The sequence below is a fragment of the Lepisma saccharinum genome, chromosome 14 (assembly GCF_977018435.1).
Source record: "Lepisma saccharinum chromosome 14, izLepSacc3.1, whole genome shotgun sequence".
NCBI classification, from domain to species: Eukaryota; Metazoa; Arthropoda; class Insecta; order Zygentoma; family Lepismatidae; genus Lepisma; species Lepisma saccharinum.
Window position 1 is genome coordinate 31977551 of NC_139242.1, and position 17027 is coordinate 31994577.

The following is a 17027-nucleotide window of genomic DNA, read 5'->3' on the forward strand; positions in this document are numbered from 1 at the left end:
AGAAGAATCTACTTACAAGTACAGCCAAGAGATGCTGCTATTACTCACCTAGAAAAGAAAATGAAAATGCTTCAGATACATTATTTAGCAAAAGTAGTATAAAATTGCAAAGAAATAGAGGAATGATACATTTTTAGTACTTTAAAAGACGCAGACTACTAACATCGCGACAAAAATATTGAGATAACGAAAGTAGCGCCATCTCGTATGTTTGATCACACACATGTACATTTTGAAACAAATGCTTTATGGCCAGAAGTATGTGTAATCATCCGAAAAGATAGCAGTAGGCAAATTTTCAATCGCTTTTTCACTTCTTTTCCCTTCCTCATGCAATGTGAGATAGGAGTTGTACTTTTACTGGAGATGATAAATGTCTTCAGCTTATTCAAGCTTTTTGTTTCAGTTCTTGAAGTCTTAGTTAGAGAAAGAAACAAATAAACAACAGACAAAACCAATTGCCTTATAATTTTGTTCACACAGGAAATGTACTACCGTTGGAGTGTCACAGACAGGACGAATTCCACACTGGAAAAAAAAAACGGAAGCAAAAAATCAGGCAAAACAAAGCTGGCTCGGTAGCTCAGTAACAGAGCACGGCAGAGGCGTCTCGTGAACACATGCGCATGCGTCAATTGTGGGGAAAAGGACAGCTTGCTCTGCGACGACATTAATGAGCATTTCTACATTCTAATTTCTTCATATAGGAGAAGTATTTATTTTACACGAGAGCGCTCAACTAAGCTTATATTACATTTCTTGGATCTGAAGTGAAAGAAAGTAATAATTCTTTTCCCACAATTGACGCATGCGTCACTTCAGAACCAAGAAATGTAATATAAGCTTAGTTGAGCGCTCTCGTGTAAAATAAATACTTCTCCTATATGAAGAAATTAGAATGTAGAAATGCTCATTAATGTCGTCGCAGAGCAAGCTGTCCTTTTTCCCACAATTGACGCATGCGTTTACGAGACACCTCTGGAGCACGGTATGTTAGAGACTGATTCAATTCCTTGTTAAAACTGCCATTTTTGCAAGCATGCAGGTTTTACACTCAGACAGGTTCAAGATTGAAAGATGTTCAGTTTCGTTTGGCCAGCTATTCGTCGGTTGCCTCCAGGTCTTCCAAAACATAACCATGGGGAAGCGAATGCTGACGAGAAAAATAGTTCAAATTTTCACCACTTGGTGGGGCACTGAGGCGCTGCAGTAAGAACAGCCAGTAATATGAGTTCATGCCGGTACAGCACTGTTGAGTAGACGCCCCGTCAACGTGAATGAAGTTTTGGAACCGCAAGGCAGCGTTGTGAATGGTCTCGCGAAGAGTTTCTAAGGATATTGTTCACCGTGTACCAGATTTCAGTGCCACATTTCGACCTGGTGGTGAAAATTTGAACTTTTTCCCGTCAGCTTTCGCTTCCCCACGGTCTCCATAGCCTCTATACCAAGTTCCCCGCAATCCGTTGCTTCGAACGGACTTCAGATGATTCTGAGTAAGGACATTTTAATTCTAAGCGCCACATTTCCACCTGGTGGTGAAATTTGAACTATTTGTTTTTTGTCGGAATTCGATTCCTCATGGTCTCCATAGCCTCTCTACCAAGTGTCAGCTCAATCCGACGCTTCAAACTAGCTCCAGAGGGCTCTGTAGGCAACCCAATATGTAACAATCTTTTAGCGCAACAAAAGGAAGAAATATACAGGTAAATAGAAAGAGATATACCCCCAAAACAAAGTTTCAGAAAAATAGCACATTCGGAAGACAAGTTACGGACGGAGAAATCACAATATCCTACGAACAAGGTTTCTTCGTTCCGGCTTAGAAAAAAACACAGGGCAAGGGAATTTTTTTCTTTCCTTTAAAGCGTGTGTGGTTCTTTTTACGGATTTCATTTGAAAACTCTTTCGCTTTTTTTTTTTTAAATATGCGGTTTAATTCAGGATGGGTGAATTGGCTTGGCGACGAGTGAGGGAAAAAAGAACCTGGAAAACGCCTGCCAAATCGCTAAACGCAGTCGCTCGTTTTGAATTTCCCCCTTCCCTTTTTTCCTGTGCATGAGGAATGAGACTCGAAATGTTTCATATTTTGTCCGCCAGAGGGCTGAAACTGACTTTAACGTTCCTTCCATGCATCGTATTCCCTTCTTTACCCACCTCCTTTCTCTCTCTGCTATACTGCATCCACCGAGATCTGCGAAAGGGGATACGCTGGAAAATTCATTTCACCCGGATTAACTTCTACACTGGAGAAGATAATCTCGTGTGTTACTATGGCAACGACTCAAACGAAGACACGTCTAAGCACACACACATAGCGAACTTTCAGGAAAGATAATAATTCTAGTGTATTATAATCATTTCTCGATCACAAGGATGCTTTAGATCAGGGGGTTTCAAACATTTTGCAGTTGTGGCCCCTATGCGTCAAAATCTGCAAGCGCCTCCCTTATTAATACGAGTATGACCATGAAAGACAAACACAAAATCTGTTGATGTGTTTATTTACTGTTGGTACACATACAAGGAATGAAAATACAGTAAAACCTCGTTAATCCGGACTAATGTGGGGGATAAGTTGGCCGGTCTAACTTATATAACCTAAAAGAACAGTAGAAAGTGCATTAAAACTTCGTCTATAGCAACAAAACACGTTTATTAAGGTGTATTTAAAGGACATAGGCCTAAATACACTATACAGTACAGTACTCTGCGGGAAAAGAATTTCATCAGTGGTTGACTGCCTTTTATTTGGAACGTTCTCTTCTTGACTTCTAGCCACATTTAAAACCTTGCATTCTTCTGGTTTCTTTTGTCTTTTGCCTGTCAGGATTAAGCGAAGTTCGGCTTATCGGGGTCCGTATTAACGAGGTTTTACTGTATAATGTTTGTGATTAATACCAGTGTACATTTTTTAAAATGTTTGTGACCAGGTGTCACTTCATTCAGCGATACGATATTCATGAGACAAAAAAGATGAATGCACACAGTAAAGAAATCTGCATATGTTTAGATTTCTTCATATAATTGTAGTCCTCTTTTTTCTAACAACAGGGATGTAAAGGGGGTGTAAGGGGTGATGCTTCCACGTAGTACACCCTGGACAGTATTTTGAAGACTAGCGAGGTTCTGGCGTCTGGACATACGGCCAGTATAGTGTTCGTAGGACTGTGTATGTGTTGTTCTGTGTTTTGTCTCTATGCGTAGTATGTGCTGAGTGTCTTTTTACAGCCTCTGCTTTTAACCAAGGTAAGAATATTTTTATCCTCAGAAACGCGTTTTATTGTAGTTATGGTAAGGAGCTGCACCTCGTATAATGTGACGCACCCAAAATTTAGTTTCACTCAATCAATCAATTTTCTAACACCATTCATTTATGGAAGCAATCATCAATTCTTTCAACTTCAATCTTTCTCTTACAAAGCAGCAACTTCCTTTTGAAGGGTGTCACCTTGTCTGCTAAGTGCAGGATTCCATTGTAGAGATACATTCAGAACATTCAATTTGTAGAATATATGAAAACGATACGCTAATTTCTGTACAAAGGCAATATCGATGAAGCTTTCAGCATTGTCGTGACTTCTACACGGTACGAGTGCAGTTCTTGCATCAGTTCAAAAACACGGTAAATGGACAGTGTTGAAGGACAAACAACGTAAGTTGCAATAATACCGAATATATTTAATTAAATACATCATATATAAATAATATATTAATATTTATTATTAACACATGCTTAACTATCAGAAAAAAATATTTTTCTGAAGTCCTGGCGCCTCCCTTCTCCCGCGTGAGAAAAGAGATGAGTGCATGGAGGGGAAAACGCGGCTGCAGGTACTAGTCGTTTACTGCTTTGTTCCGCCCACTCGCTATATTCCCTTCTGTACCGTTATGCGCGGCCTTGCTCCACATATTCCTGAGACAGAGTGTAGGAAATTGTAACACTTGTTGGAAGCAAACGATGACATAGTATGAACGGGCAATGATGGAAACGTCAAAATAATAACTCAAATGTAAGGTGGGGGACGGAAGGAATATAACTCAGGTCTTTCAACCACAACCAGGGAGTTGTTTAGCAAGGCGGTTGTTCTAAGCAAGACCAGAAGAAGAAAACAAATTATACACAGCAATGTGTGGATGATCCGAAGGATACCCAAGGTCTGTGAATACTGGTAGACGGCATGTGTGTCGCCAGAAATTTTGTAGGGCGGTTATGCCATTGATAAAACTTGAATGCTAATAGTAGTAGTAATAATAATAATAATATAAATGGTAATAGTTGTTATCATGGTTCTAATTATTATTATACGATAAAAACTATTTTAACCGATAGAAATAAGCTATTTCAAAATAATATTATTGCTATTATTATTGAAATTGTTATATCTCTGGTTGATTGAATTGGTGTTTTAAGTCCACTTTATGCACAGTTAGGCTAATCGGAACTGGACCTACAGTTTAAAGTGGAATCCGAACCACTATGTGCATCCACCGGGTATCGAGTCCGGGACAAGGCGACGACGCTACCACTACGCCATCTGGGAGGCCCTGTTATATCTCTGGGAAGACTCTTCTACTAGATTCAACTAAAATGAATATCTAGTACAGCTTCTTTTCTATTTGTATTTCCACATTTCATACAGTTAGTGCACTGAAATATATAGTTATTCTATTTTGTTACTAGCACTTGCACACAAAAGTTAGGAGCAAATTTTAGTCACAAAGCTTGTGTTGTGTGACCTCTCATAACTAAGTTTTGTAATTTTGAAAACTGGGAAACTATATATTATTTTAATTAAATGCTTCCTGTATTTTGCACTATTTTTTTTCGATCAAACGCAGTTTTTATTTGATTGTTCTGTTCGCATACTAACTAAGTGAATCTTATTTCTGATATTAAAAATAAAAATAACAAGTTTTGAAAGTTGCCAATTCCTAGAGGAGGTTGACGAACACGTTCGAACCCCTCTCGCGTCACCGATGGCAGTAACCTTCTGATTACATCTACCATGGCAAAGAAGCTCCAGCCAATGCAAGGAGAAAACCAGGAGCCAAAATGAACACCCCACGTCCTGTGACGTCACAATGCATCTCCCACTCGAGGCACCGCCAGAGGTTTATGCATTCGCCGAAAACAAAACACGGTGCCTGGGTATGTTCAGTGATTCATCCACTTCTTGCACCAAAGGTGGAAGTTGCTCGTCTGAGTTCCCGGGTCCTCTCCCACCCCCTTTCAGATGCTAATGACGGACGGAGAGTTTCAAACACTGGAAGCATTTCACCCAGTTGTTTCCACCCACCGCAGAGTAAAACTTCTCTTTTAATCAAGTGCACCGATGACCCCTTGTGTTTCCAATACGCTGAACTTCCGCTGGGTAACTTGCGGAGGGGGGAGAGGGGGGGGTTGCCGTTCTATTTACGGGGTTGGCTCACTTCCTCCCCCCGCCGCTCAGGCAGTGCAAACAGCTTGTGTGCTGGGGGTAAGTTTACTCAAACAAAAAAGTAATGTTGCCTATACTCCCCTTTCAAAAGTTTAAATAGGTTCACGTGTACTGTATGGTGTTTACTGTATAATATGCTTACCATATTGTTCATTAAAACTGTCATTGCTTTTACATACATGCACTAAATTATATATTTCCGCTATCTAACTAGTGTTATAACTATCTCTGTGAGAGTAGGCGACATCAGTTGCCCAAGCATCGAGGAGTGCAGACTTTATATCATGGATTAATATCCTCATTTACACAGCGACTTAGATTATTATGTCTTGTTTGCAATAAGGTTATACTTCTGCGTTACATGTTTCGTTACATATTTTGTAACCATTCGGATCAGATTTTTGCCCTGCACATAGTAAAGATACAGGGTGTTCAAAAAGTGACGCAACCTTATGGGAAATCTCATGAATTGTTAAAAGTTGACCGATGTGCGAGCTGCATGTGTTGCGATTCCAAAAAAATCAGTGCGACGCCTTTCAAGCCAGCCAGGGCTCTCCATTGGCAGTGCACACACGGCGTTGAGCAAAGTGTTTGAAATTGTACCCCTATAAAGTTAGGGATGAGGAGACAGGTGAGTGGAGAAGGTTACATAATTTAGAACGTATTCATGTCCAGATATTATTAGAATGATTAAATCAAGAATACTTAGGTGGGCAGGCCATGTGGCACGAATGGAAGAGGAAAGAAGAGTTTACAGGATTCTTGTTGGGAAACCTGATGGTAAAAGACCTGTAGGAAGGCCAATACGAATATGGAGGGATAACGTTTGAGATGGACCTAAAGGAAATCGGTAGGGATGGAAAAGAGTATATAGATCTTGCTCAGGATAGGGACAGATGGAACGCCTGTGTTGCTGCAGCCATGAACCTTCGGGTTTAAGAAGGCTAGAGAGTTAGTTATAAAGTTAGAGAGGTCCAGCAACTGCTGCCTGAAGACCTGAACACCCGAAAAGACTATTGTTAATGGAATCTGTAACGTCAGAAGGGAAGGAACTCGATGATTGGTACTGGACTAATGAGGCATGGTTCCATCTGGATGGATACATTAATGCCCAAAACTCTCGGGTATGGGCTAGTGACAACCCACATGTGATGAAGAAGTTGCCTCTGCATTCACAGAAAATTGGAGTTTGGTGTGTCATATCACGTAGTCGCGTGTTCATTACATCCTTTGAACAGACATTGATGTGACAATGGTTATAGAATTTGTTAGCACGTTGTCAGCTGAGAAGTTGGAAAGCACATGATTTCAACAGGACAATGCCACAGCCCACACAGCTGGGAACACAATGCGTTACTTGGAAGAGTGTTTTCCAGGACGACTGATCTCAGTGGGGTTATGGCCACCGCGATCTCCAGATTTATCGCCTCCAGACTTCTTCTTGTGCGGTTATATTAAGGACTCAGTCTACATTACTCATCCGCACAGTATTCCGGAATTGAAAGACAATATTCGTAGCTGTGTTGGTAACATCTCACAGATAACATTGAAAAGGGTTTTCAACAACATGGTTCGTCGTGTCCACTTGGGTGAAGAACAAAACGGCAGTCACTTCCAGCACTTAATGTAAAAAATGTAATAAGAAATGTTTTTACATAAGGTTGCGTAACTTGTTCAACACCCTGTATAATGTTAATACTTATCTAATATTTGCTAATACTTCATTAGCAAAATTTAGATAACGAAGAACACGTAACGAACTCAGGAAAATCATAATATGTAATTTATGTAGGCTTTGATTGATTTATTTTCTTTTACATCGCTTTTCTGCCACTTTTGGCTGATCGCGAAGATGAGGATGATGGGTGATACACACTTCTGTGTGAGCACCTTTAGTGACACGAAGAATGTCCAGCCGGTATTCCACTTCGCACAGCAGCACGTCATCAAGGATGGTACGTATCAATGGCAGCAACAATTCGGTCACGCAAGGCATTCGCGTTTGGCGCCTTCGTTGAGTAAACTGCGTCCCCAGAGGAAGAAGTCCAGAGGAGTGATATCTTGGCTACGTGGTGGTCAAGGGTAGGACCCCCTCGCCCGAAAGCGTGTGTTTTCTCTTGAGAAGACGCCATTTTCACAAAAGCTACGACAGCGCTGCCAAGCATGACGCGCGCGAACTAAAAAAAACACACACACACAAACTAGAGCGTATATGGCATCAAATACAAAAGACTGGATTGTCGTAATTTTATTTTCTGATTTTTAACATTGCGTCGTGTACACCCTGTATGTTTCAAATTGGAAACATCATGTAGGCTAGCCTGTACATTCCTAGTTTGTGATCTCGCTTCTCGTTGCAAGATAGGAGGGAGAGGCAGATGATAGCCTTAAAAGTCCGACAAAAATTACAGGACAAAATGTAAACAGCTCAAATTTACATGAGGTATCGACTGTTATTTACAAACCGACCTCAAGGCTGCAACACTGATCAAGTGAGCTTCGCAACACCATTTTTGTCATTTTAAAGATGGCTCCTCCTGCATACACATGCACCAGCGAAGAGCAGTGGTTTCTTGCACAATGGAAGTCTAAAGTTATAGACATTCTGCGGTAAATGAAAATTCAATGTCTCTATGCATGCTTACCACGCCAGCTAGTTTACAAAAAGAGGAGGAAGTTCGACTCGACAATAGCCTCACTCCGTACGCAGATGGGTGGAAAGGCCTTCGCACGATATATAAGTAGGGATAGGAATTGGGCCTCCAGATGGCGCAGTGGTAGCGTCCTCGCCTTGTAATCAACGGGTCCCGGGTTCGATACCCGATGGAGGCACAAGTGGTTCGGATCCAACTTTAAAACTGTAGGTCCAGTCCCGATTAGCCTTACTGTGCACAAAGTGGACTTAAAACACCAAATCAAAGGATTTTTATGACCTAACAATCACCAAAATATGCAAAATAAAATATGCTCTTATGACCTAAAATTGTACAAAATATGCACTAGATATAGTTTGAAAAATATGCCATTATAACTGGAATGTTTCAAACATCAATATCTAAATGCTGAGATATTTTCACATACCTAGTATTTTAAGTTCACTTTATGGACCCTGAATTTCAATCCACAATGAATACTTTCTGTACATTTTCAAATGAAAATGAAAAAGATTTTGCTGCAGTCCAAGAAAAGAAGAAAAAGCTCGCTGGGAGTAAGAACGAATCCACTTCGAAAATGACCATATTTCTTGAAAAAGCGAAAATATGCTGAATATGACAGGAAATCCATCAAAATATGCTCTTTAACGCAGAAATGGCAAAATATGCAAAAATATGCCCTTAAGAAGCACCCTAACTTAATTAGTTTCTTTATAATATGAATTTATACATATTTAGGGAACACATCACCCTTACCAAAATAAATATGCTAAGTCATGAAAATGGTAGCCCTACTTGTAAGTAACTGCACGTGGACCCCAAAGACTACTTACTTTTAAGGTTTACAGGCACTAACTCAGACTTGAAAATATATGTGGATCAGCAATGGGTCTATGCTAAAATGCAGAAAACTTGTACAACTTTACATGCAGAAAACTACTACATAGAAAAAAAATTAAGGTTTTAATTCGATATTGTGATAAGGGAAATAGAACTTTGAAATACAGGGTGACAATTAATGAACTATATGAAATGAAACGGAAATTAGTGACCAACCACGTAGTACACAAACTGTATTGCACATGTAAACGGCACTACAGACATTCGGATTTAGGTTATGACATGTTCGATATGTCTGCCATCTCTGGCGATGATGCGGGGCAGACGAACAGCAAAATTCTGCATGACCCGCTGAAGTGTCGAAACATCGATGCTGTCGATGACCTCCTGAATGGCAGTTTTCAGCTCGGCAATGGTTTTGGGTATAATTTCTGTACACCTTGTCCTTAACATAGCCCCACAAAAATGAGTCACATGTGTTCAGATCCGGGGATATGGCGGCCAAGCGAGTGCAATTCCAGTGGCCTCTGGGTACCCCAGAGCCAGAATGTGGTCCCCAAAATACTCCTCCAGCACGTCAAACACTCTCATGGTCCGATGGGGTCGAGCTCCGTCTTGCATGAACCACATCACAAACACTACCTGTTCTCTCAAACTTGCGAATCAAATTCTTGATTGTTAGCACACTTGGACCGGCTGTCTTTAACTTGTACTCGGTCGTAAACTTCCTTTGCGCCGCAATCGGACTGTTATTGCTCGCATAATAGGCCTTCAGAAGTGATATACGCTCATACACGCTGTACCGTGACATTTTCACTTGCAAATGGCCGACATCAACACGTTGCGTGCGCGTGCGCATACGAATTCCCATCATGCCCTGTGGCCAGCCACGCAGTTTGGACGTCATCACGCGAACCGTTCAGAAATTATGACGGTTTTATTTCATATAGTTCATTAATTGTCACCCTGTATGAAATATATGTAAAGAAAATATTGTAGCATATTTTCGACTACAGTTTCCAAGCTATAGACTGCCCCCCCTTCCCATCAAAAGATCAATATTAACGGAATAAGTTTCAATAATACTACATGAAATCCACCTTTACACTCAATGAATTCTTCCCAGCCATGGACATTCCCGTACATTATTGCCACAAACTGACATGATAGTAACGTAGCGATATCAACTTGCAACATTCCTGATCAGAGCTACATTACATTGAATTTAGCCAGCAGCATTGACGGGCTTGTTAGACGTAGGATCCTGGTAGATTTCATGGTCATTATTTACACTTCTATAACTTATCCGCTCCGCTAGAGCACTTTGGAACGAACTATTGAAGATGACGCAGAGTGTGCTCGAGCGGTTTAGGAGTCATCGATTTTCCTCGGGGTCTGAAATTTATTGTCTATAAAGCTGAGCTTCCCAGAAACAAAACTGTTAGCGACATTGCGAACGGCCGAGGGACGAAGAGAGTAAAAACAGGGTCTCCATGGAGGATGGTGGCGGACGAACAATAGGGGTATTAGGAGGTACAAATTGATGAAGACCACTGTGTAAGAGTAGGCGCATCTGGTTAAAATCACGGTTGTTAAAGGTCCAGGAACTCATTAATTCTAATGGGTTCTGCTACAAGACCGGAACCTTTTTCATGGATAATTTAAATTCGGTACAGGTTGCGTATTCTTTCATTGAAAAAACGTTACTGGACCGTATTTTGATTGATCCGGGAAAAATATTCTTGTACCGAATTTAATTCAGCTGGAAGAAAGGTTCCTGGACCGAATTTAAATTCAGCTGGAAGAAAGTTCCTGGACCGAATTTAAATTCAGCTGGAAGAAAGGTTACTGGACCGTATCTAAATTCAGCTGGAAGAAAGGTTACTGGACCGTATCTAAATTCAGCTGGAAGAAGGGTTACTGGACCGTATCTAAATACAGCTGGAAGAAAGGTTACTGGACCGTATCTAAATTCAGCTGGAAGAAAGGTTACTGGACCGTATCCAAATTCAGCTGGAAGAAAGGTTACTGGACCGTATCCAAATTCAGCTGGAAGAAAGGTTACTGGACCGTATCCAAATTCAGCTGGAAGAAAGGTTACTGGACCGTATCTAAATTCAGCTGGAAGAAAGGTTACTGGACCGTATCCAAATTCAGCTGGAAGAAAGGTTACTGGACCGTATCCAAATTCAGCTGGAAGAAAGGTTACAGGACCGTATCCAAATTCAGCTGGAAGAAAGGTTACTGGACCGTATCTAAATTCAGCTGAAAGAAAGGTTACTGGACCGTATCTAAATTCAGCTGGAAGAAAGGTTACTGGACCGTATCTAAATTCAGCTGGAAGAAAGGTTACTGGACCGTATCTAAATTCAGCTGGAAGAAAGGTTCCTGGACCGTATTTAAATTCAGCTGGAAAAAAGGTTACTGGACCGTATTTAAATTCAGCTGGAAAAAAGGTTACTGGACCGTATTTAAATTCAGCTGGAAAAAAGGTTACTGGACCGTATTTAAATTCAGCTGGATAAAAGGTTACTGGACCGTATTTAAATTCAGCTGGATAAAAGGTTACTGGACCGTATTTAAATTCAGCTGGAAAAAAGGTTACTGGACCGTATTTAAATTCAGCTGGAAAAAAGGTTACAGGACCGTATTTAAATTCAGCTGGAAAAAAGGTTACTGGACCGTATTTAAATTCAGCTGGAAAAAAGGTTACTGGACCGTATTTAAATTCAGCTGGATAAAAGGTTACTGGACCGTATCTAAATTCAGCTGGATAAAAGGTTACTGGACCGTATCTAAATTCAGCTGGAAAAAATGTTACTGGACCGTATCTAAATTCAGCTGGAAGAAAGGTTCCTGGACCGTATTTAAATTCAGCTGGAAGAAAGGTTCCTGGACCGTTTTTAAATTGATACGGAAAAAAGTTCCTGGACCGAATTGAAATTCTTTAAAATAAAAAGGTTCTTTACGGTCCAGAACAAATTCACGCTCGCTGATTTTTTCTCCTGGACCGGAATTGAATTTTATTAAAATGCCTGGACCTTTAACAACCCTAGTTCAAATGATTGCGTCCAGGTTAAGTGGAGACAAGAGGTGAAAGTTCATCGTTCGAAGCGCTCGTGTGGTGAACTTAGGTCAACAAAGTTCCGGGTCAACCGCATGAGGAGGGTCACGTTGCCCTAGCAGTGTCGAGCGTCCCTCTTTTTAGCACTTTCTTATGCAGGTTAAGATAGCTACAAACCTATATTTGGGGAAATGAAATGCCTCTTAAAAGGTAGAAAAATGGTTATCCCTCTCGCCTTTGGTGCGAGTGGTCCTGGGTTCGATTCCAGGCGGGAGCCTGCAAAATTTTCAGTGTTATTGATGACAATTGCTTGATGAGTGGAGGTACATGAAAGGAAGTAGCGGGAACAAGTCTCGAAAGGCAGTGACGATGGGACTCCATACACTGACCACGTGTTTACTAGGTCATAAAGGACTGTTTAGGCAAATAGTTTAGTTTAGAGCTACACACTGGCCCCGTCTAATTCGCTACACTTTTTGACTGCACTCGTGCGTGTAGTTAGTTACACGGTGCATCACCCACTCGTCTACTTCGTTCATTTGGTGTCAAGTAGTGTATTTAGTGTCTGCACCGTTTGCACTACGTTCTGGAGCGGTGTAATGTGTGCTGTATAGTCACGTGGTGCGAGCTAGCTAGACAATGGACGTTTAAAGTAGCAGACAGGCATTTTTTGAATCTTACGAACTTGAACACCGCTAAGCATCTACTTGGTTCAATGTCATTTCCTTGCACCAGCCTGACACCAGGATACACCTGCACTACACACAGTGTCAAAAAGTGCAGCGAACTAGACAGAGCTTCTGTTTCGGGAATCTCTGGAGCAAACGAACGAAAAGAAGTTTTCTGCGCAAAAGGTGACTCGATAGAGTTCGACCAATGAACGCCTGAGAGGGAGAGTGGGTGTATGGAGGGAAAAGCGTGGCTGCTACTACCAGCGCGCACAGCTATGCTACGACCACTCGCTTTCTCCACTTCTCTACCGTTATGCGCGGCCTCGCTCCAGATTCTAGAGACAGATTGTAGTGTGACTTCTCGTGAAATACTGTTAATCCATTGGCCTTTAAGGTCTAGCGAGAAACAAGAAAAACCTCATTAGTGCGGTTGGAAAGCAAGGAAAAATGGAAGAATATTTCACTTCCGGCGGAGAACGTGCCCTGGGGGACGGATACTACATTAATCCCCGAACCTAAAACGCCCCAGACCCCAAGTTTCTAAGCCCTCGTTTGTCTGCAATGGAGTCTTCAAAATGGCGGTCATGACGAAGATTCTATACCTGAGACCTGTTAGTTTATTGCAGTTATTTATGATTCACGACATCTTATTTTCACCTAATTTGCAGTTTATAACTGTATTATGATAATAAGAAATTAAAAAGAACCACTTTATCAAATAATATTAGATATGGCGGCCAATATGGCCGCGAAACTGAACGAGAACTGACATTGCCTTGTTTTAGTGGTTATCTACCCTGATTAGAAGGGAAAAAATTAAGACCCCTTTCGTTATGAAATTTTATCCTTTGTTCATATCACTATGCCCTAATGAACAACCTCTATTTCAGATAACATTAGCCACAATTGCAGGTTTTGCGTGTGTGTTTCTGTACACACAATTCTTACTTTGCCTCTAATTTTGCGTCATCATTCTCAATTTACCGAGTACAATACGGTGTTGCGATAACGTAAATGCCTCCTTAAGGACGAAGTATGTGGTAACAAGGCAATGCCAGTTCTTGTTGAGGCTCCCACCAGCGAACAGCCTCAACGGTGCATGCTACGTTGAAAATTCAAGCACATTATATTGAAAACCTCATATTCCTAACAACTTTTCACTCTTTCGCCATCTGGACTAATAACGCAGTTGTCCTATGGTCTCAGACTTTTGAAACACCCTATATACAGATTGTCGAAAATTGAACAATTCTTATTTCATGGGCTTAATCTGACACTATTTTGGATGCTACCGTTGAGTTCGGGCATATCCAAAGCATGAGGTTTGATCCAAAACATGATGAAATAGCTGAAAGAGTTGTTTTTAGACTTTTCGCGGACATATTGGCAACCATATCTAATATTATTTGATAAAGTGTGTCCTTTTAATTCCTTATTATCATAATACAGTTATAAACTGCAAATTAGGTGAAAATAAGATGTCGTGAATGATAAATGACTGCAATAAACTAACAGGTTTCAGGTATAGAATCGTCGTCATGACCGCCATTTTGAAGACGCCATTACAGACAAACGAGGGTTTAGAAACTTGGGGTCTGGGGCGTTTTAGGTTCGGGAATTAATGTAGTATCCGCCCCCCCCCCCCAAAGGGCACGTTCTCCGCCGGAAGTGAAATATTTTCAGGCATTCCGACCCCACTACATACCTGTTGAACAATTGCATTAGCAAGTAGGTAAAGGACAAAACAGTTACTCGAGGGTTTCAGGAATACATTAACTTGTGAAATCGCCAAAGTAAATGCTGCGTAAGCATAGAAGACCACGTGAAGAAGAACCGGCAACGTCATTCCTCTAAGACCTGGATGCAAAACCTTCAGGACCTTTCAACCCGTCTTGCGGGAGGAACCTGGAAGGCGGCCTGGAGACAGGGAAACCTTCCAGCTGATCTCAGAAAACCTGTTGTTGAGGCTCCATCCTCCAGCATCCTTTTATCTCGTTTTAAGTTGGTCCCCTGCCAGAATCCTGTGTGTCCATTACTTCTCCTTTATATCTTTCTTTTCTTCCTGCATTTTTCGGAAATCCCCCTCCCCTTCCCCCCTCACTGTCTCTACAGCTATGCGTTTTGTTTTCACTCCTTCGCCGTTGTCACAGTGGACGCGATTAACCTTTCGCTTTTTCTTCTCTCTATCTTTTTCTCTCTTTCTCTTAGTCTGAGTGTTTGTGCAGTTTTCCTTCCTCGACCAAGCAGCCGCCTGTCCAATGGGAGCAGTGAAAGCATAAACTTTACCTAACTTCGGGTCTTTGGTTCGCAAACCCTGCATTTTTCACGTTTTCTTTTGTTGTTTTGCCGTCTGCTGTTCTCCAGGATATATAAAAAGAGGTCTGCTTCCTCCCTTAAGGCTTCATTTGGCGAGAAATCTCGAAAATGTCGACCAGTGTTGCAAACCGTGACGTTGAAAAAATCACTACACATGGGCATATGTTTGTCTCGCGAATTTATCATAGTGGTGATGCTGTTTATTACATCTGTAGTAAAGTCACTTGACACACAGAACACGTTTGAGCTACCGGATACCCACAATTAAAGTTGCCCTACCCAGAGTCCTATGGAGCCAGTTCCAAGCATCGGATTGCGTTGAAACTTGATATGGAAGCTATGGAGACCATGGGAAAGTGAATGCTGACAAGAAAAAAATAGTTCAAATTTTCACCACCAGGTGGAAATGTGGCGCTGTGAACATCACGGGTAACGCTTATGCTTCCAAAGAGTCTCTCGTGTTGACAGGGCACATATTGAACATTGCTGTACCGACAAAAGGCTCAAATTAATGGTTGTTACTTTGTTACTTGAGCGCCACATTTCAACCTAGTGGTGAAAATTTGAACTACTTGCTTTTAATGAGCATTCACTTTCCCATCTTCGCGTTTAGCCAAAGGGTGGCAAAAATGGAGTAAAATTAATCAAATCATATATTCTGTTCACCCTCACAGATGGCGCTAAATAATACAAATGCAAACAATCATTAATCTATGAATACCGACAAACAGATTACTGTATAACTCATTGAACTGTTGCATGCTTTAAACATTCGCATAGTTGGATATCATTTGAAGTGGCCATCCAGGTCATTGATTTTGTAACAACGTTATTATATTCACCTATCGCATGTATTTTCATTTCATGTAAAGTGATAATAAATTTACATAAACCGATATCAATTCCTATCATTATTAGTTTTTATTTATTTATTTTTATTCCTTGTTAGTCTGTCAAATTTAATGCCATCGCAATTAGATTTATCCAGTTATGTTTTCAAATGTGGTTCTTCACAATTTGAATATTGAATCTAGATGTTTGTTGATTGTTGCAAATTGAGACCAGCAATCACATAGCGGCGCAGCTTGAAAGGATACCCTGGTCTGATTGGTTCTACTCAGCGCCTTCTATGACGTTACGGGGTTGTGTGGGCAAATAATACACTTCCCAAAAATGCAACAACTTGTACCACTTGTAATTATTAGTACATTATAATATCATGGCGAATCAAATTGAGTCAGTCTCTCGCAAAGTAGAATGATTTAGTCCAGTGGCTTGTTAACCCGTGTGAATGACACAGCAACACATAAGGTTTCAGTCTGCGGTAGGAGGTATAGCAGATCCTGCTTGTTAAAAGTCTGTACGGCAAAAGACGCTCCGTGATGCATTGTCTCAGGGGGTAATCTTGTTGCAGGACAATGCTAGGCCACATACAGCAAAGTCCAATTGGGAAACCTTGCAGCACGCTCTTTACTGTCCGGAACTCTCACCCTGTGACTTCCACGTATTTACTGAACTAGAGAGAAAGATAAAAGGTCTCAGTTTTGCTTCAGCTTCTGACGTACAGGTGGCAGTGATAGAAATTATAACCCAGTTACCAAAGGACTTCTATGAGCGTGGAGTCATTAGGCCGGTTACACAGTGGGGCAAGTGTTACCTATACATTTGTTGTCTTGGCTATTTTGCCACTGTAATAAACCCAAATTACTGAGACTGGGACGAAATTATGCGTTTGAATTGTATATATAATATTAGGCTGACATTCATTTTCCAGGGGAGCATGACAAGCACCTCACTGGTCCTCTAGGGCCTGTAACTGGTCACTACTGGGTAACTCCCGGGCTTCTCAAGGGTCAGTTATCGAGTAATATACTACCAGTCCCTAACTGGTCACTTGTGTGGGATTTAGTACCTTTCCTTGTGAAGTGAAGAGGTAAAGGAATGCTTTTCCGATAACTTCGTTTTATTTGTTGTTTTGGCACAGTCAGAGATACACTTAACTGGTGGATCTGGATAAGGATCACAGATGCGGATTACGTTACCA